Genomic DNA, 20,923 nt, shown 5'->3' with positions numbered 1-20,923 from the left:
ATGGTGTGTGACATAACCTCCTCACTTGCTCCATTCCGCACAATGGTGGAGTTAATTGGTGCCATTGGGTACTTTACCGTGACACCTGAATATTGGCACTGACTATCCTGTGAACCTGACTGTTTCTTGCAACATTCCTCATTGACGGCCTTGCTGCTGCAAATATCAGATGTGCTAATGGAGAACTGGCTAACCCTATGTACCACCAAATCTAACTCACCTGACAACACTTCCACTGATGATTTCAACAAGTTGTTTTTAGCCATGAGAGTTTCCATTTCTTTCTGCAACTGCCCATTTTCTCTTTTCAAAAGCGTTTCAGTAATCTGAAGATTTTCTATGTGTGCCAAGCCGTCATTAAGACGTGATAAGAGTGAATTATTCTCTTCTTTCAGTAGGTCTCTCTTTGCTTCTACGTCGTCTAATCTTTTCTTGGTCACTTTGTATGTGGCAAGAAGTCCTTGAAGGGCATTTGCAACTTTCCCTTTTTTGTGTTTTGGTATCTTGGAATAATCTTCGAACCGGGACCCTGCCCACTCGTAGGGCTTATCCTCTGCGTTCTCTATTTTGTCAAATATTCCATGCGAACCGTGTTTCCTGATGTATTGAACAATAATATCTTCCATTCTAAAGTTAAAACAAAAAAAAACTAACCACAACAATCTCCGTTTTATGTCAATCAATCTTGGTATTATGCTTCTTATGTCACGTATTGGCTAGGCTATGACGTTTCCGTCCTCAACAATGAAATAGCGCCTTTCAACAGTCAACCGCACAATTGAAATTCAAATGATTTATCTTTCCCGTTAAGTCGGATCCTATCACAAGCTTATGGATTTGTGCCGTAAAATCTGAATGTATGTCTATGATGCTTCATGTTCAACTACTGGCTATTATCCAGACAATTTATGCCACAATTCGTCGGGCTGACTACTACACTAGTTTCTCACACTCACCAATACACCGGTTAATAATTATGCCTCTGTCCATCAGGCACAACAGTATGTGTTCTTGAAATTGCCTTAGGCAACAGGACTTAGTGCCTAAACCACACTACTTTTCAGCTACTTGTTTCAGTTACTTCAAAAAAACGTTTTCACAGTCTGGCCTTTGTTTCAATTACTTTAGGTTTTCTGATACAATTCTATTACCACACTACTTCGGGCTGATTCAGTTACTTTAGAAAAACTGCACAGAGCTAACCCACAGCCAGAGACCTCCTGCTTATTAATGGAATAAAGACATGAAACAGATCATTTCTATTCTTAAACCTCCTTTCTAGGTTGTTTTAAACGTGCAAATTTCCTGAAAAAAAAAAGGTTTTTTAGTAGAATACTTTTTTTTTTTTTTTTTTTTGAAATTGCAAGATGGGCTGGCTCGCCAATTGTAAGAAATGAATGAGGTTTCTTTGTTTCCGATGCATCAATCTTTATTCCAGTAATGTGCAGTGACGAAGCAGCCTTACTCCGGATTCAGCATGGTAGCACTGAATAACAAGCATTCACAATTCTAGGCATATATGGGCCATTCTACCAAATTGGTGCAAAGTCAGGTCGGAAATATATGGATTTTTTTTATGTTTTATTCCCAAAACTTTGTCCGTATGTATATTGTACCATATCTAAAGTACACTTATCTAGTAAAAGAACAGTCAATTTTTATATTGTATTTTCAGAATGTGTTGGAATGTTTTTCCTCTTCCAAAAATTGTCACAACCGAAACATCACATTTACTATAGTAAAAAAGTATTATTATTGACCTGTTCAGATTGTGTTTCCTTCCCTTCTCTGAAGAGTATTTTTACAAATATTTCTTGAAGGTTTTCACAATGAAATCCATAAAAATGATTTTTTTACCAAATTTTCAAGTTCAATTTATACAATTCATCAAAATCTAAGTGCAATATTTCTTTGTAAAATGCTAAATACTGATCATATTGATTCCAGAGTTGTTCATTGATGAAATTGAACATACATTAATCCAATCAGTATCATAACATTTTAGTTGATTACTCAATATACTTAATTTTTTACAAAACATCCTGTGTTTCGGTAGTGCTGCACTGTTTCGGTAGTGACATCCAGTGTTTCGGTAGTGACTGCACTGTTGGATGGATGTTCATTTCTCTCCCAAAATCTTCCAAAAGGTGCTCTGGGCCGCCCTTTAGTCCACACAACACATTTATTTAAAAATTATGGGATTGAACTACTTACCAATTCATTTTGTCACTACTGAAATCATCAGGTCACTACCATATGTTTCGGTAGTGACTGTTTCGGTAGTGACAATTCTAGCTAACTTTAAGCATAAATAAAGAATTCTAACAAGCACACGGCATGCAAACACATCTTTGAAGAGGTGAACACACATACAAACATAAGATTTTCCATGAAACCCCAAAAGGTTTACTTAATTGAAGAAAACATGCGTTTCGGTAGTGACAATTCTTAAGGTTACACGTCGATTTTCAGACTTTGGAACACATTTATATAAAAACTATGGGATTTAGCTACTTACCATTCAACCATGAGGGTCAGAGATGCAGTGTCACTGCATGGTCAAAAATGCAGAGTCGTGGCTAAAACACAGGCTCAGCCAATGGACTAAAACTCTTGTGTTTCGGTAGTGACATGAAAACTAGGGACATGATTTTTTGAGTATAGAAAATTGATTTGAAAATTAAACCCACAATAAATCTAAATATTCCAAGTTCTGTTTCAACCCAATCATAAAGATCTTTGAAATTAAATCATTGAAAAAAATCTAAAAAAATTGAAAAGTGTTATTTAAAGGCATTGAAATTTAGATGTCAGGGTTGGGGACAGCTACTTCCCAATAGAAAGTACCCTATAAATGATGATTTTGTATATATTTAGCTTATCACTATCTCATGTAATGCATTGGGTTTATATTGACCATAACATTTTCTAATTAAATATCTATGCCTAAATACCTAATTGTTTTGTAAATAGTTTTTATTGTTGAGGGACTGCATATTACACGAATTCGGTAGAATGGCCCATATACTGTTTTAAGACCACTCCTAGGCCTCTAATGTAAATGAGCTAGGCTTGTAATGCAAACAGGTCTGACAACCTTTTGTTGTGGTATATGATAATCTGGTTTCTCTGTCTGAGATGGTTCTCAATGGCCTCCCCCATTCCCATACTTTGATTAATTGCAGTCACTCACACCTCAGTTTGCTTCCTGACCCCAGGTGTCTGAGCAATACCAGTGTGGGGACTATTCCTTTGTGACCATGATAAGATAACCCTTTTGGATATTCTGCTGGTGGTCACAGCAGCTGCTTGATCATGAATCTTACAACGTTCACTCTTTTTAATTTCGTTCAATAAAGTGCTAGATTTCTAGAGACTTCCATGCGAAAAACACCGTTAGTAATAGTCGCTTATCCCACTGTCTATTCCTGTGAGAGCCCCGAAGTTGTATAGAGGCCGAGAGCGGTATTGCAGACAGATAGTGATTTTAGAAAAGTTATAGACTTCACGAGAAGCGGCCATTAACAGCAGTGGAGATGAGAGCGCGTTTAAGAAACAGTAAGAGAGGTGGAATCTATCTAAATATAAAATGATTGGTCTTGTATTGAGATTATACCGATACAAAAATGTTAGAACCGATGCATCGCGATTCATCTCACATTGTATCCGGTCCACACTTTTTTGATCCGGGCCATCGTATCGTGAACTTTTATGCCGGTGCATCGTGGCGAACCGGTGAATCTTCCCATCCCTAACCTATACCATTTTCCATATATTTAGGGTGCTATTGCAAGTGAGTAGAGTGTAGAGCATGGGTTGGCAACAGGCAGGCCACCAGCATTTTTTCTTGGCCCCTCATATTTTTCCGATTTTTATCTGTATCTGTATGATAATCATTATCAGTCGTCTTTAACTGAACTTCAGGCCAACGGAAGTGGCATTAACTACACCAGGCATTAACTACACACATCTTCCCACTGTTTTAACCACTAGTGCACCCAACAGACATGGTTTGCACAAGGGGGGAAGAAGACAAATACATATTATAAACAATCTTGTACAATAATAGTATAAAAGGACTGGTAAAAGTGCTAAAAAGTAAGTGCTAAAAGGTAAAGTGCTATAAAGCCACACAAAACAAAGGTGAGATTACAACCATATATATACATAAGTGCTAGGTAAAAGAAGTAAAAGGTAAAAAACACAGAAGATAAGAACACAAAAACGACACAAATAAGAAGATACCAGTCCTAATAAACTAAAACCATACAGAGTATAAATGTTTAAATAAATAAATAAATAATAAATAGTCGATAATTAATAAATAGTCAATAATTACTTTTACAGTTATAAAAAGAATGTAACAGGGGGAGGGAAGGAAACAGACAGGGAGACACAAGGGGGTGAAAAAGTTTTTTATTTTTCAATTCAATTTTTCATTCAGTCCTGTGGGTAAAACAGTATTTTATTTTAAAATCCACAGCCGCTCTGCTCTTTTTCTCTGGGCTGTGGACCAGCCTGGATTCCCCTCCAAACCACAAGTCTTGAGATGTGCAATGTTGTGTGTTTGAAAGTGGGTGACGAGGTGTGTGTGGAGTTTATTGTTGCGTATATTTCTGAGGTGTTGTCGGAGGCGTATGCGGAGTGTATGCTTGGTTTCTCCAATGTAAAGGATGTGGCAGATGGTGCAGGTGATGGCGTAGACTAGGTTGGGGGTGTCTAAATTAAGGGGGTTGTTGGGGGCTGAAAGGTGGCTGTGGATGTTGGTAATGAAGTGCTGGGGCCTGAAATAAATGTTTTCTTTGGGAGTGGGGGGCTTGAGATGACGGGTGAAGGTGGTTCTGATAAGTCCTTTTTTTTGCGTTTATAAGCGGAAATGATTGTGGTGTTCTGGAATGCAGGGAGTGTTGTTTGTAATGAGGTGAAGTTGTGTTTCAGTTTGTGGTGTAGATGTTGTGTGTGTTTTGAGAAGGTGGTGATGAGGGGTAGGATATGTGTGTCTGTAGCAAGGCTTTGAACCGGTTCACGGAACGAAAACGAAAACCAGAAACGTTTGATGTTTTGCTAGGAAAAGAAACGAAACCAGAAACTTTATAACAAATTATGTTCTGGATCAGAATCGTTTACCTAAAATAATGGTAACCGGTTAATAACGTTATTTTTTCGTTCTTTCACAAGATTCCCAAATGCAATATGATTGGTGATTCACTTAGATAGAGAACCTTGCTGCACACCGCCAGCTAGTAGCCTTATCGGATCAAATCTATGCACAAGCTGTAGCCACCAGTCTCTCGAACTCAATCTTAATCAAGTGATTGGATACTGAGGCAGACCGACGCAGTGCTTCAGTGCTCAGTTTAGTTGGCTTATGCGAAAAGTACATCGGTTTCAATGCTTATTATGCTAGTTGTTTCAATTGGTAAGACTAAATATAATTACATTAACCAACTCAAATAAACTAGATTACACCAACTTGATAATTCCAGTTTTTGATACAATTACAACGCCATTTTCAAGACGGAACTTTCAAGAAAAACTGAGATATATCGTGATAATCCGGTAAGTTTAATGAAACTGCTTTGCAGGTGGGACAATGCGATGTTTAGTGGACAAACTTTGTCAAAGCTCACATAGGCTACTTTCTGATAAGGTTTTGGGCATGTGTTAATGAGTTAAATATTCACAATGGTAGCTTTGTAGATACCATTGTAGTTTTGTAATATTTGTATTGTCTCTGTTGACAAAAATGCACTGATGCCCTGACGAGGTTTGGCCAAATGCTGTTTTGTTTTTGTTTGCCCAACAACATAGCATACATTTTCCTTGTCTTAACTCATGTATAATACTAACAAAATGTCAGAATTACAGTTATGCCGCTTACATAATGTAGCCTATAGTGCTTTTTTAAGGTTTAATGACAGAATAGAGACAAGATCATTTTAAAGTCCTAATGATCAGCCTACTTATTTGTATGTACCGCAGCTGACATGGAACGCTATTAACCGGTTCAGGAACTTTATTTTTTTGTTCTAACCGGTTCAGGAACGTCAATTTTAGGGTTGAAACGAAAACCGGAAACGTTAAAATACTGTTTCTGTTCGGAACGAACCAATTGGGAAAAAATTCTGGTTCAAAGCCCTGGTCTGTAGGGGGGTCAAGGTTAGGGTTAGGGATGATGTCTGGTATAGGGTGTGATGGTACGGCTGGGCTAGGGTTGAGAACTGAGTTGGGGTGAGAGACAGGGTTAGGGTTAGGAATTTGGAATGGGTTAAGGTTAGGGTTAGGAATTGGGTAGGGGTAGGGGTATTGAGTGACAATCTATTAAAGGTGCATTAAGGATTAATAGCTATTCGCTAAAGGTATGCTAGCAGCTAAAACTAACGAAATCTCTTGAAATGTGCTGACTTTGACATTATGACAAACTAATTACTCAACGACTGTCCTTACACAGTCAAAAATCAATCATGTGCAACACAAGACTAAGCAAGACGGCAAATAAGCTACTTACTAGATCGGCAGAAGGAAATCAAAGTCAGGTCGGCGGGCATCGGCAGGCAAAACTACAGAAGGCAGTTATATGCCTATCGACCCTGCTATGCCATTGGCACGGACGCAATTCTCCATATTAAAAGTCATTGTAGCGCCCCAATTTTTTTTAAGCTGTTATTTTAAGGTTAAACTGCTTATCCTAACCCTAATCCTGAAGCATAATAGTTACATATTGTGCCTTTAACATCAAACCAGGTTTTGAGGATTTCTAAATCTCTTTCAATAGAAGTCAAGAGTTGCTGTAAATTATTACCCGAACAGTAGGCTACATGTTTGTATCAGTTGGATTCGTAGAACGTAGTAAATTACATTGCTTGACCGTGTGGCTATTTGTCTCTGTTTTGTTATTGTTGTTGTTACCGACCACGAGAATGAGTAAGATCTTTAATAATAGTCTCAACAACGTTTATAGGTTACGTGTAGCTATTTGTTTTGTCTTTGAATGAGTTGTCATCTCTATAGATTGCGTCCTAAGTGAAGCGCGCTTCATTCACAAAGTGGCGACTCTCGCCCACTCGAATTGTGCCTGATTCGCGTGAAGCGAAATGGCGACTCTCGCCCAGGCGAATTGTACCTGATCGCGTACCGGACCTTAGCTCCTTTTCTCTGCACACTATTTTCCCCAAACAATAAACATTGTTGCATTGTAAGGAGGTGCGTCAACCAACTATTTCGAAATAATAGTACATTAAGATAGACTCCAAGAAGTACCAACATGCGACCGTCTCCCCCCTGGGAACAGGCCTTTATGCTTGGCCGTGCAAGACAACCACCTCTTAAGACCTTTTGACAAAGACATCGTTCCCAGCTAATTCTTTGCTTACTTCTCTCTGCACACTATTTTTCCCCAAACAATAAACATTGTTACATTGTAAGGAGGTGCGTCAACCAACTATTTCAAAATAAAAGTAGCCTAAGATAGACTCCAAGCAGAGGCGGCTCGTCCATCAAGGCGTTTGGGGTGATGCACTGCCTGTGGGAAAAGGAAAAAAAAAAAATCCAATGTTGAAAGAAGTCCATCATTAGTGCCCGAAGGGAAGCACACTATTGTTCTTCATAATTTTCTTTATTCCGCCCGTTTTTCTTGCATCGAATCAGGCCTCGCCCGTTCGAGGTACAGATGCCGTTCAAACACCGAAACGTCCGGCCCGATCCGGTGCAACCTGCTATATCTTTTCGTGGCGGTTCTCCTTGCCACTCCTTTTTTATTCCTCTTTGTCACCACCTTTTTTCCCCATAGACTTGCATGGCAGAACTCTGTGGATTATGACATCATAATGGGGTCATTGAAACTAGCTTGCACCTGTGCTTCACTGACACCTGCGCCAAGGCTCCTCTAGTCTCTGTCCCTCTCCATTCAACTGTATAACTAGGAATATTAATTTACGAGCACATGGCTCTACAGTGGGCTCTACAGTGCGAGTATTTCACTCGCATATGCGCCTAAAAATAGGTACGTGCGCAATATTGTGAAATAGAGCTAGAAATGGCTTTGCTAGCTCCCATACTTTCACGTTAGCCTCGGTAAACGTTTAGCTAGCTAACGTTAGCTAACTATGAGGTAGTATATCCTAGCTAAGTTATACTAGCTATCGATAGCTAACTAGTAAACTCATTGCAGTAGGGACTATAGGACAGGCTACGCACAACATTAATCAAGCAAAAAATAAATGAATATGTGACTGGTTTGAATAGCCTTGTCTATTTGGGCAATTCGTTAGCCTTGGTAAACGTTTAGCTAGCTAACATTAGCTAACTACGAGGTAGCATTATCCTAGCTAAGTTATTATAGTTTGTCTATTTGGGCAATTGTTATTATCATTGACACCACTTTCAACTGTCAAAACTATCCGTCTAGCTAAATCTGTTGGTTATGACATTTCACAGCATTTCATATGGAGGATATGTGGTTGATTTAACTCTAAGGCCAGCTAGGCATAGTAGCCTAGTTGTATTGTGCCTAGGGTGACCAGACGTCCCGGTTTTGAGTTGCGTGTCCCGCGTCCCGACAAAAACCTGTCGGGACGCTAATATGTCCCGGTTTACACCAACCACTATGAAATCGTCCCGGTTGTCAGCGATTACATAGCCGATGTGGTCTTATTATAGCCTGATCATTAACTAAATCCATGTAGAAATACTAATAAAGCAAGCGTCCAGCGTATGATTTGAACAATGTGTGCGTGTGTCAGTCAATCATAGTGGTCTGCGTCTGCAACCTGTGCAACGAGCGTTACAATGTATTTGTTTCTGCCTATTAACGTCTCTTCAAGACAGCCAGGATTATAGCCATGGAGTTTAGCTCAAAGTAAACGGTGCAAGGAGTGAAATTGTAAGTAGGCTACAGGTAGTTACAGAATGTGGCTGTATCTGTTATCTGTACACTGCAAAAATGCTTTTCTAACCTAGTGTTATTACTCTTATATTGAGATGAAAAAATCTAGTTGGTCTTGTTTCTAGCTAAATTGAACTTACCTAGTGCTTTCTTGGTAAGGTTATTTTTGCCTATTTCAAGCAAATATTACTTATTTTAAAAAATCTTAACAAGCCAAATTTGCTTAACGCACTGGCAGCCAAATTTGCTTGTTTTAAGCAAAATCTGCTTAAAACAAGCACATTTGGCTGCCAGTGCGTTAAGCAAATTTGGCTTGTTAAGGTTTCTTAAAATAAGTAATATTTGCTTGAAATAGGCAAAAATAACCTTACCAAAGAGCACTAGGTAAGTTCAATTTAGCTAGAAACAAGACCAACTAGATTTTTTCATCTCAATATAAGAGTAATAACACTAGGTTAGAAAAGCATTTTTGCAGTGTATAATCAGTTATTAATGCTAGTGAATCTTAATTTGACATAATTTAAGTGAATGCATTGGGTGCCTTCCATTTCAGCCCATTATACAATATTTATCATTGATAATGAAGATTTATTTCAAATTTGAATTTTCCAAATCTAGACGTGATATTCTCATATATTTGAATGACAATTCTCATATATTTGAATGACAATTCTGTTAATCAAGTATTGCCTTAAATTATTATTTACATTGATTTAATTGGAATTCAGCTGTAGGCATGAGATCTATATCTTGGAGACTAATTGCATCCACAATTACTGCAAGCTAGACTACTATGCAGTAGACACAACACAGGAGGTCCCTGGGCCTGAGAAGGGAAGGGAAGGACTTTAATGTGGCTATAATATGGAATTTTAAAGGTGCCTAAAACTAGACTAAATTGTAATGAGTTTTCAGTCAGTGGAGCCAAATATAATGGTTGAGCTTGGTTGCTTGTGTCGTGGAAATTATAAGAGTTCTTAAGAAACTTCTCAAGGCAAACAGGTGTGAATATACTGAACGGTTTAATTCAGAGAAATCAACAACTGATGAGCTGGTCCATGGAGCATCTCAAAGACTCTAAGCAAACAGCAAGAGCGATCAAGAAAAAAGGTAAAGGTGACCCAGTCCCTGTGTCCTTCTATATATTTCTAAAGCCCCTTCGTACTTCCCTATACCTTGCCTACCCCTGACCTTGTACCCCTTTATCAGACTTGATCACATGTTTATTATTGTCAGGTGTCTTGTGATATTTGCAGAAGTGTCTAGTAGACAGTGACCTTTCCACAACCAATCAGAGGCGCTTATTTGAAGGCCACAACTTTGGCATGGCCCTCAAGACGCGCCCTCCGAAAGCCTGCAATGAGTCTATCCTGTGGTTTTGAAGAACTAGCATCTGTGGTTTTAAGGAAATAGCATGTCTATCCTGTGGTTTTAAGGAAATGGCATGTCTGATTACCATTTGATTTACCAGAAAGGGTGTCTCTATAACTATTCTTACAAGAAATGGCATGTCTGCCACGTGGTTTATCAGACAAGGTGTATCTATATATGGACTTACAAGAAATGGCATGTCTGCCACGTGGTTTATCAGACAAGGTGTATCTATATATGGGCTTACAAGAAATGGCATGTCTGTCATGTGATTTATCAGAAAAGGGCCTTCTACTGTGTGTCAGCCTTCCCGTCTTACTACTACCTCTGTCTGTTGAGACGTCCATGTTCCAGCACAAGCAATACACATTATTCAATAATACAGTCATAAGAAGATAAAATACGACACTTGCTAAAATATATTGGTTGAAAACAGAAAGGTGTATTCAGTGTCACTGCAGATGGTTACACTGGAAGGCTGGCAGATTCATCCTACAACCTGCATTCAACGTTGTACACAGAAAACACAGTACTATACAGATTTTGTTCTCAGGTATCAGTCTGTGAGGCCTCTCAACAACATATGCGCACAACATATGCTTGATGGCCGCAACAGAGCAAGCACACTCTCGCAGTTCGTTCACGAAACGCATTCTAGTTGCTATTATTTACAATAGGCAAGGCTATATTGACAGAGGGGGCTAAGATAGAGTTAATTAAAATAATGAAATGATTCAAACAGACCACCAATGGGCTTATTCACATGGTGTATTATCATTAGTTATTTTAAGTAGACCTATCCATTCCTCATGTAGGCCTAGTTGTTGCAGGGTCACTTATGGAGAACCTTTTGCAGCGTTCGTTTTTTTTTTTCTTCTGGTCAACAGGCTCACGAATTAGGCAAGCTGATGATAACCAGAAATGACAGAGAACACCAGGGCAACATGACTTGCATTCTTAATTTTATCACTTATCTTTAACTGAACTTCAGGCTGAGAGAAGTGTTGCCACAAGATATTTGCGTCAGAGAGAAAAAAAAAACATTGCAAACTGCGACAACTTCGCTGAATCGTGGGTTTGTTTGTATGACTGTTCTACTGACAACCACATAGTCGACAAACAGAACTCCCTAGAACATTATATTTAATGAGAAAACCTTCAGTTTAATTGGTTGAGAGAAAGAACAGTATTCAAGAACAGGAAATACAGTCACTGCAAAATAACAGAGCAACAGAGTTGGATTTGAGAGAGAAATAGATTTTTGAATAAATAAGCTTGAATGTTGATGTCAGATGGACTCATTACAAAAGAGTTTAGTGCATTTTACATTCTAATATTCGCCGTGAGGTCTGTGTAAGAAAAAAGGAAGTTTCTGCAATCTGTCTTAATAAGAAAAAGGCAGTTACTTTTGTGGTTGATGAAGCAATCTGTCTTTATTCCAGTATAGGCCGTAATCTTTATTCCAGTAAAGTGCACAATCTTTATTCCAGTTGTCACAGTTCGGCTCATAACCGTGACAAAGTCTGGGACAGACACGAGAGGTTCGTGGTAAATGACAATAATTTATTACAAAAATAGAGAATCTGTAAAGTAAAGAAAATGCTTAAAGTAATCAAAACAAGGCCTCGGCTGGTATCTGGTCCGCAAACCACGCAGACCAACAGAACACCAGCATGCAGGCGCGAGTGAAGGAGACCGAGAGAACAACTGCTCAGATGTTTTAAAGAGTAGATCACACCCGGCCCAAGTGCAGCCTATCCAGCTGATCCGCGGCAACCTACAACTCAGGACACAAAAACTGAGGGACACCTAGTGCCCAGGTGGAACACTGCAAGCGCGCAAAGAACAGCAGCACAGCCCACTGGGGCCGTGACACAGTATAGTGCAGTAACGAAGCACCTCGAACGTACCCAGGGTTCATCAGGGCAGATCTGAACAACAAGCATCTCCAACTCTAGCCATACTGTTTAAGACACCTCCTAGGCTTTTTAATGTAAATGAGCTATGCTTCAAATGCAAACAGGTCTGGCAACCTTTTGCTGTTCTGTATGATAATCATCATCAGTCGTCTTTAACTGAACTTCAGGCCAACGGAAGTGTTGCAACAGATATTAACTACAGGCATTAACTACACCAGGCATTAACTACACACATCTTCCCACTGTTTTAACCACTATTGCACCCAACAGACATGGTTTGCACACACACGCACACACACACACCCACCACACACACACACACACACACACACACACACACACACACACACACCACTGAGATCAATCGGATCCACCTCATTGAAACTGCTAATGCTTAGATTGGCAGGAGGGGAACTGAAAAATGGACAAGGTGGTTGGGTTTACATCCTTTTGAGACATTATTTATTACATAGTGAATTATATGATTTATAATTATGAAGAAATGCTATGTTTGTGTCTCGGGGTCTGTCTTGTCATTGTGTATTGTTTAGTGTTTGTGTCTACCCCCCTGTGTGTAAATATGGTGCTGGCCGCCAGGTGTATGTATGTGCATTCATGTGGACCAGCCGTGGATAACCCTCTTTTTCCTGATTTCAGTCTAAATCTCCACCTGGAAAACCAGTACAATGCCTCAACATGACTTAACATCAGCCAAGCTCTTCTAGCTGTGAGATCAGGGTTGAACCCATGGTTAACCAATGTTGCGAGCAATAAAAGAGAAGGTTGAGTTATTAACTTGCTGATGGCTGCATGCACACCTTCTGAAGACGTTTTTCTCTACCAGTAGTGTCCTAGAAAAGCCAACACTCTTAAGTTATCAATGGGGCTTTTGAGTAGTAAGCATATGACCTGCTGCTTCTCTCCTCCTACTCTGGTGCAGACCCAAGTAGAGCAGGGCCTTGTCTAACGAATGGGCTGACTGGGCTGTAGCCCCAGGCCTCGCCGCTAGGGGGGGGCTCCGGTCGCTGAAGGTCAAATGACAAAAATGAATAGAAGAAAAAAAATAAAAAAAATAAAACGAGCGAAAATGCCGGGCAAAAGGAAACACGAGAGCGGAGCAAAATGGAAAAAGCAAAAGAATTATTACAGAAAACACCCTAATTAACGCAACTGGACACATTGTCTCTCAGTGAAATACGCGAGAAAAGCGCCAACCTGCAGGCAAAATACCACGAAGACCTGGCTGATGATTTCCCTGATGAACTAGGACAGTTTTTGCATTTCCCTAAAGTCTCCATTGTAAACAGGCAGCCGATGAACCTACTGTCATTCATTCGAGAAAGGAATCTACAACTAGTTTTTCCAAATGTCGACATAGCACTGCGGATCTACCTTACATTGCCTGTCAGCAATGCCAGCGGGGAGAGGTCATTTTCCAAACTTGGAATTATCAAGAACAGGCTGAGAACGAAAATGTTGGAGGAGAAACTTAACAATCTGACTTTAATGTCAATTGAGCACGACATGCTGGCCCAAATGGACTTTGAGGAGCTCATTAATGATTTTGCACGGAAGAAGAGCAGAAGACGGGCCTTCTGAAGTCCCTTGGTGAGTCATGTTTGCCGCGGCGGCCTCCTCTACCTTGTACCCCTTTATCAGACTTGATCACATGTTTATTATTGTCAGGTGTCTTGTGATATTTGCAGAAGTGTCTAGTAGACAGTGACCTTTCCACAACCAATCAGAGGCGCTTATTTGAAGGCCATAACTTTGGCATGGCCCTCAAGACGCGCCGTCCGAAAGCCTGCAATGAGTCTATCCTGTGGTTTTGAAGAACTAGCATCTGTGGTTTTAAGGAAATAGCATGTCTATCCTGTGGTTTTAAGGAAATGGCATGTCTGATTACCATTTGATTTATCAGAAAGGGTGTCTCTATAACTAGGCTTACAAGAAATGGCATGTCTGCCACGTGGTTTATCAGACAAGGTGTATCTATATATGGGCTTACAAGAAATGGCATGTCTGTCATGTGATTTATCAGAAAAGGGCCTTCTACTGTGTGTTAGCCTTCCCATCTTACTACTACCTCTGTCTGTTGAGATGTCCATGTTCCAGCACAAGCAATACACATTATTCAATAATACAGTCATAAGAAGATAAAATACGACACTTGCTAAAATATATTGGTTGAAAACAGAAAGGTGTATTCAGTGTCACTGCAGATGGTTACACTGGAAGGCTGGCAGATTCATCCTACAACCTGCATTCAACGTTGTACTGAACACAGAAAACACAGTACTATACAGATTTTGTTCTCAGATATCAGTCTGTGAGGCCCCTCAACAACATATGCGCACAACATATGCTTGATGGCCGCAACAGAGCAAGCACACTCTCGCAGTTCGTTCACGAAACGCATTCTAGTTGCTATTATTTACAATAGGCAAGGCTATATTGACAGAGGGGGCTAAGATAGAGTTAATTAAAATAATGAAATGATTCAAACAGACCACCAATGGGCTTATTCATATGGTGTATTATCATTAGTTATTTTAAGTAGACCTATCCATTCCCCATGTAGGCCTAGTTGTTGCAGGGTCACTTATGGAGAACCTTTTGCAGCGTTCGTTTTTTTTTTTCTTCTGGTCAACAGGCTCACGAATTAGGCAAGCTGATGATAACCAGAAATGACAGAGAACACCAGGGCAACATGACTTGCATTCTTAATTTTATCACTTATCTTTAACTGAACTTTAGGCTGAGAGAAGTGTTGCCACAAGATATTTGCGTCAGAGAGAAAAAAAAAACATTGCAAACTGCGACAACTTCGCTGAATCGTGGGTTTGTTTGTATGACTGTTCTACTGACAACCACATAGTCGACAAACAGAACTCCCTAGAACATTATATTTAATGAGAAAACCTTCAGTTTAATTGGTTGAGAGAAAGAACAGTATTCAAGAACAGGAAATACAGTCACTGCAAAATAACAGAGCAACAGAGTTGGATTTGAGAGAGAAATAGATTTTTGAATAAATGTGGCCGTGCGGCCCAAAGCTTCATCTCCCAGCTTGCCCCTCTCTGAACCGCCCCTCTCAGCTGTGTAGCGTACCTGACGTGATCCTTTTAAAATGGCACCGCGAAAGTCACCGGCATCGCTGGAAGAATTGTTTGGGGTCCACGTTGCTGCTCGTTGCTGCTGTCGATTATTAGCTTTCACAAGCAGCTTGTATCTCTTCCTTCGTGGATTTTCTGGTGCACTAACGTCTACCTGGTATGTGTTTTATGCATCCATTGTTCACGTAGTGGAAGCGTTTAGTGCAACATCGGCAGCAGGGCAGGGAGGAAATTGTAGCTTGGTTAGATAATGATTTAAGACGTTGATTTGTTTTCTTTCCATTTTGATCACAGCGAACGGCAAGCAACTGTAGCTCTTAATTCTCAACTGCTACATTGGACTGTGGAACCTTTTCCCGGTATGAATCTTTTTAATTCTCATGCTGGCTAAATGTGCTGCCAGCTTTTAAGTACCGTGTATACTCATCATATGTGTGGTTATTTATAGGTTGTGTTGTATGCTGTATTCCATTGCAAGTTACTATGCATATGTATTATTGTAAAGTATATATTGTGCTGGTTTTGTTCTAGGCCGCGCATCAGTCCTGTTTGGTACAGCGCAGTCAATCACTGTTTTCCCCTACCGTAAAAAAGCCACTGAATGTGTCATAGTACCCCAAGTTTATTGTTTTGGTTTATTTTGCAAACTGTATCTTCTGCTATTATAAGGCCATCCTGTCCTGTCCCACTCTCCGTGTCAGAGGCTCTGTTACCTAGTTGTAGTGTATAGGCCTGGCCCTCCTTGAACTTCCCCTCTTCCCCTTGCTTTATTGTGCTCAGCGTCAGAGTGCCCATTGTGGGGTGTATCACCAGTGTGTATTAAGACAACTAACCTGTTCCAGTAGTGTGCCCTATTGTGGGGTGTTTCACCATGGCGTGCTAAAACAATTTGCCTGTTATTTTAGTGTGCCTTCCCGGGGTGTATCACCATTGCATGCTTACACATTATTGTTCGTTAGGTGACGCTGACTCCTATTCCCAGCCCCCCTCCCTCCCTTTGGCCAGTCCTGTTGTAGATCACCTATAAAATCTACCCAGAGCCTTATACGTATCAAGGAGGCCTCTTCACTTTTGTTTGGTTTATTGATTTCTTGTGTTTTCCATTGTGCGGGGTGCCTGTGAGTGACTGTCAGTATTTATCTTAACTTGCTGCCTAGAGTATTTATTAATAAACCTATTTTGATATTTTGGTACATCAGCCTCTGTCCAGTCTTTCAATTGACTCTCTTGGGGGGGGGGAAACCGTTGTGTAGTAGTAAAACTACACAAGTAGTGGAAGGGTAAACCTCATACTGGTTACATTTGGCGCTGCGAGCAGGGTCTGACAGAGGCTGAATAGATACCAGTAAATAAATGCTCTTTATGTAGTTTTTTTTTTTACATATTGGGGGAAAACAGTGGTTGAACTGCAGGAGGGAACGTGCACACCCAGGTTCCAGCCAGAAGACCGCCAAGACTCCAGAACCTGCTGCATTGGCTTGAAGTGACTGAATAGTTTGGATTTGTGTGACCATTGGTGTCTTGATTTTGTTTTTCTTTTTTTTTGTATTCCGTGCTTCATTATCATGTCTGGTGAGGAGTTAGCTGAACAAGTGAGAGCTCTGACTGAGCTGGTTCAAAAACTTCAGTCAGATAACGAGAAGCTTAGAGAGGAAGTGAATACGAGACCAGTCCTTAGTAATCCTGTTGCCTCTGTTTCAGAACACTCACCCTCTGTCTCAGGAGACCGGGGCCCTGTTGTAGCACCCACCTCTCCCCCGGTAGCCGGGCGCTATGTGTTTGTGCCTCGAGAGCGAAAGTGTCCAAGGTTTTCAGGCAAAATAGCACAGGACCCTCTTAAGATAGAGGAGTGGATGGATGAGGCTCGACATTCGTTAGGAGTACGGCCTATGTCTCAGTCAGAGAAAACCTTGTTTGTGTTTGATTTATTAGACGGAGAAGCAAAAGCAGAGGTGAAACTGCGGCCAAGTGGTGAGCGAGATAACCCAGAAAAAATCTTTGCTATATTGCTTGAGGCTTATGGTAGCTCCCAGTCATATATCACGTTACAGCAACAATTCTTCCAGCGACGGCAATTAGAGGGGGAGTCATTGCGTGAGTATTCCCATGTGATTATGTCTTTAATGGAAATGGTGAGACGAAAAGCCCCGCTCTGTTTCCCAAACCCTGATGTTGTACTGAGAGACCAGTTCATCGAGCATGTCAAAGATAACATGCTAAAGCGAGAGCTGAGGCGCCACACACGCCTTCACCCAAACTCGTCTTTTCTTGATATACGAAGTGAAGCCTTGCGCTGGGTAGAGGAGGGAGAACATGCCCCCAAACAGAGGCCACGAGCCAATTCCTGCCACACCCAACGAACAACAGAGTGGGAAGCAGATCTCAATACCATTTCGGCCAAGCCCACCACTGAAATCAGTGAACTGAAGTCGTGCTTAGTTCGGCAACAGGCTCAGTTAGATGCTATTATGCACCGTTTAGATACATCTTCACACGGGACTCGTTCAGGGAGTACTACCTATGCACAGCCATCCCAGTATCAACATGCAGAGCCCTCCTTTAGGCGAGGGAGTGGCAGTGCCCGGGGCGCCCCTTTTCAGCCCCGTTTCCAACCGGATGGTACCCCTATCTGTTTGCGGTGCAACCAGCCAGGTCATATGGCCAGGGCTTGCCCGACCTCAATACCTCTGTCATCACGAGTCCTGCAACCAGCAGGGGGTGTAACCGGGCCGGCTACAGCACATTCGGAAAACTAACACCCTCTGATGCTGCAGCCCATGCATCAGAAGGGGTCTTGTCGGGCAAACAATCACAACCAGCACCGACGCTTCTGGGTAACTGCCCAGTGGTGGAAATCCTTGTTGAGGGAATTGCCGTACCTTGCCTTTTGGATACCGGGTCTATGGTAACCACCATAACAGAGGAATTTTTTGAGCAGCACTTACAGCCACGCCTTAAGACACCCTTGCACTCATGCCATTGGCTGACTCTTAAGGGGGCCAATGGTTTGGAAATACCTTACCGGGGCTATGTCGAATTAGAAATTCAGATCTTGGGCAGGGTCCTGCCAAAGATGGGCATCTTAGTAGTCACCGCTACATCTGACCCCACCACCCAATCTCAAAAAAGCCGCATTCCAGGCTTGCTTGGTATGAATATAATAAGTAGTTGTTATAGGGAGTTGTTTTTTCAACATGGTGAGGCCCTGTTCCAATCTGCCAGTATTCGACATGCAGGCAAGGGCTGGGTTAGAGCTTTATCTGAGTGTCAACAGTACGATCTCATGTCAGACTCCGGGAGGGTTGGACCTGTGAGGGTGAGACGCGGTCCTGCAGTTTTGATCCCAGCTGGGTCCATGAGGTTCGTTCCAGCCGTTTGCCATCAAGGTTTAGGGAAGACCCTTTCATCGGCTCTGCTTGAGCCAGTGTCCCCTGGAGGCAGCCAACTACCAGCAGACTTGCTGGTCTCTACCGCATTCCTCTCAGTAGTCTGTGGGGCTGTCAGTGTTCCCGTGGTCAATGTTAGCACACAAGACAAGTGGCTATGGCAAAAGACCATCCTTGCAGAACTTCACATGGCCTGCACCCAGCCCACCGATTGCCCTGTGCAGTTCCACCTCCAAAGCCAAGAGGACGAACAAGTGGCCTTTATCCAGTCGGTAGGGGCAGAAAGTAAACTTTTGCCTGACTTCTCGACACTGTCATGGCCTTCCCTTTCATCTTCAGAACAACAGGAAGCCCGGGCCCTCTTAGACAAATATCAAGACTCCTTCAGCCAGGGTGAAGCAGACTTAGGCTGCACCCCTCTAGTGCACCACACCATCCCCTTACTAGATAATGCCCCTACCCGCCAACGTTACCGCAGGCTACCTCCCTCGCAGTATGAGCTTGTGAAGGCCCACATTCAGGGGCTTTTGGAACAAAAGGTCATCAGACCTAGTTGCAGCCCTTATTCTGCCCCAATCGTTGTAGTGCAAAAGAAGGACGGTGGCATACGCATGTGTGTTGATTACCGTCAGCTCAATGCGAAAACACATAAAGACGCATATCCGCTACCACGAATTGAAGAGTCTCTTGATGCCTTGGCTGGGGCTAAGTGGTTTAGCACTCTAGACCTGGCAAGTGGATATAATCAGGTTCCCATGGCTGAAAAAGACATTGAAAAGACTGCCTTCTGCACGCCCTTTGGGCTATTTGAATTTAATCGGATGCCCTTTGGGCTGTGCAATGCGCCTGGTACTTTCCAACGGCTAATGGAGAGGATTTTTGGAGATAAAAGCTTCCATTCTTTACTTCTGTATTTAGATGATATAGTTGTATTTTCCACCTGGTTCCATCAACATTTAGAGCGCCTTGAAATGGTACTCAGCAGGCTGCAGCAACATCGCCTCAAACTAAAACTATCAAAATGCCACTTCTTCCAAGCAGAGGTCAAGTACCTTGGCCATGTCATTTCAGCTCAGGGTGTTGCCACTGACCCCGAAAAGATCTCAGCTGTGTCAGAGTGGAAGAGGCCTACAGGAATCACAGAGCTACGCTCTTTCTTGGGCTTCGCCTCATATTACCGCCGATTTGTGGAAGGGTTTGCTGGGCTGGCTGCACCTTTACACAGCTTAGTGGGGAAGTTGCAGGGCAGTCGAAAGAAACCTGGTCCAAGGGTCCCAGGCCCATTCCAACAACATTGGGATGAGTCATGTGAGCAGTCATTCCAACAGCTGAAGAGGAGGCTAGTGAGTACACCAGTGTTGGGATTTGCTGACTTTACCCGGCCGTTCAGGCTAGAGATCGATGCCAGCCATAAAGGATTGGGAGCAGTCCTCTCTCAGGAGGTGGATGGTCAATGCCGCCCGATAGCTTTTGCCAGTCGGGGTTTGAGGCCAGCAGAAAGGAACATGTCAAATTATAGCAGCATGAAACTGGAATTTTTAGCCTTGAAATGGGCAGTAGCAGAAAAGTTCAGGGACTACTTAAGCTCTGCAGGCATTACTATCCCGTCTGCCGCTCATCCGATCATAGCAAACACTGATACTGTCTCAGCTTTTTCCATAGATGCTGCGCCGAACCGAAGCCGTACGGACCTGTTACCTTTGCAAGCGGCCGACCCCATCCTTCAGGTCCTGAATCGCTACTGGGCCCGAGGGACTCCCCCGACTGGAAGAGAGCTATCCCAGGAGCCGGAGGAAGTTAGGAGTCCATTGAAAAAGCTGGCCCAGCAATGGTCTTGACTACAAACTATTGGTGGCGTCCTGTACCGAAAAGTCCACTTACCACCACAGGGTGAGTTAGTATTTCAGCTGCTGTTACCCAGGGCTCTACAGGCAGAGGTCCTCACAAACCTCCATGACAAGCATGGCCATCAAGGCATAGAGCGGACCACTGACCTGGTCCGGCAGAGATGCTACTGGCCAAGTATGAGAGAGGACATCCAGAGGTGGTGTGCAGACTGCGACCGCTGTGCATTGGCCAAGTCTGCCCAGCCTAAGATCCGAACATTTACTGGCAGTCTTATGGCAGCTAAACCGCTGGAAATATTGGCCATTGATTTTACAAAGCTTGAGAGGGCCAGCAATGGTCAGGAAAGCCTGCTTGTCATCACAGATGTATTTTCAAAGTTTACTCAGGCATATCCTACGT

This window comes from Sprattus sprattus (genome assembly GCF_963457725.1).
Source record: "Sprattus sprattus genome assembly, chromosome: 14".
In the NCBI taxonomy this organism is placed as follows: Eukaryota; Metazoa; Chordata; class Actinopteri; order Clupeiformes; family Clupeidae; genus Sprattus; species Sprattus sprattus.
This window is presented reverse-complemented; position numbering follows the sequence as displayed.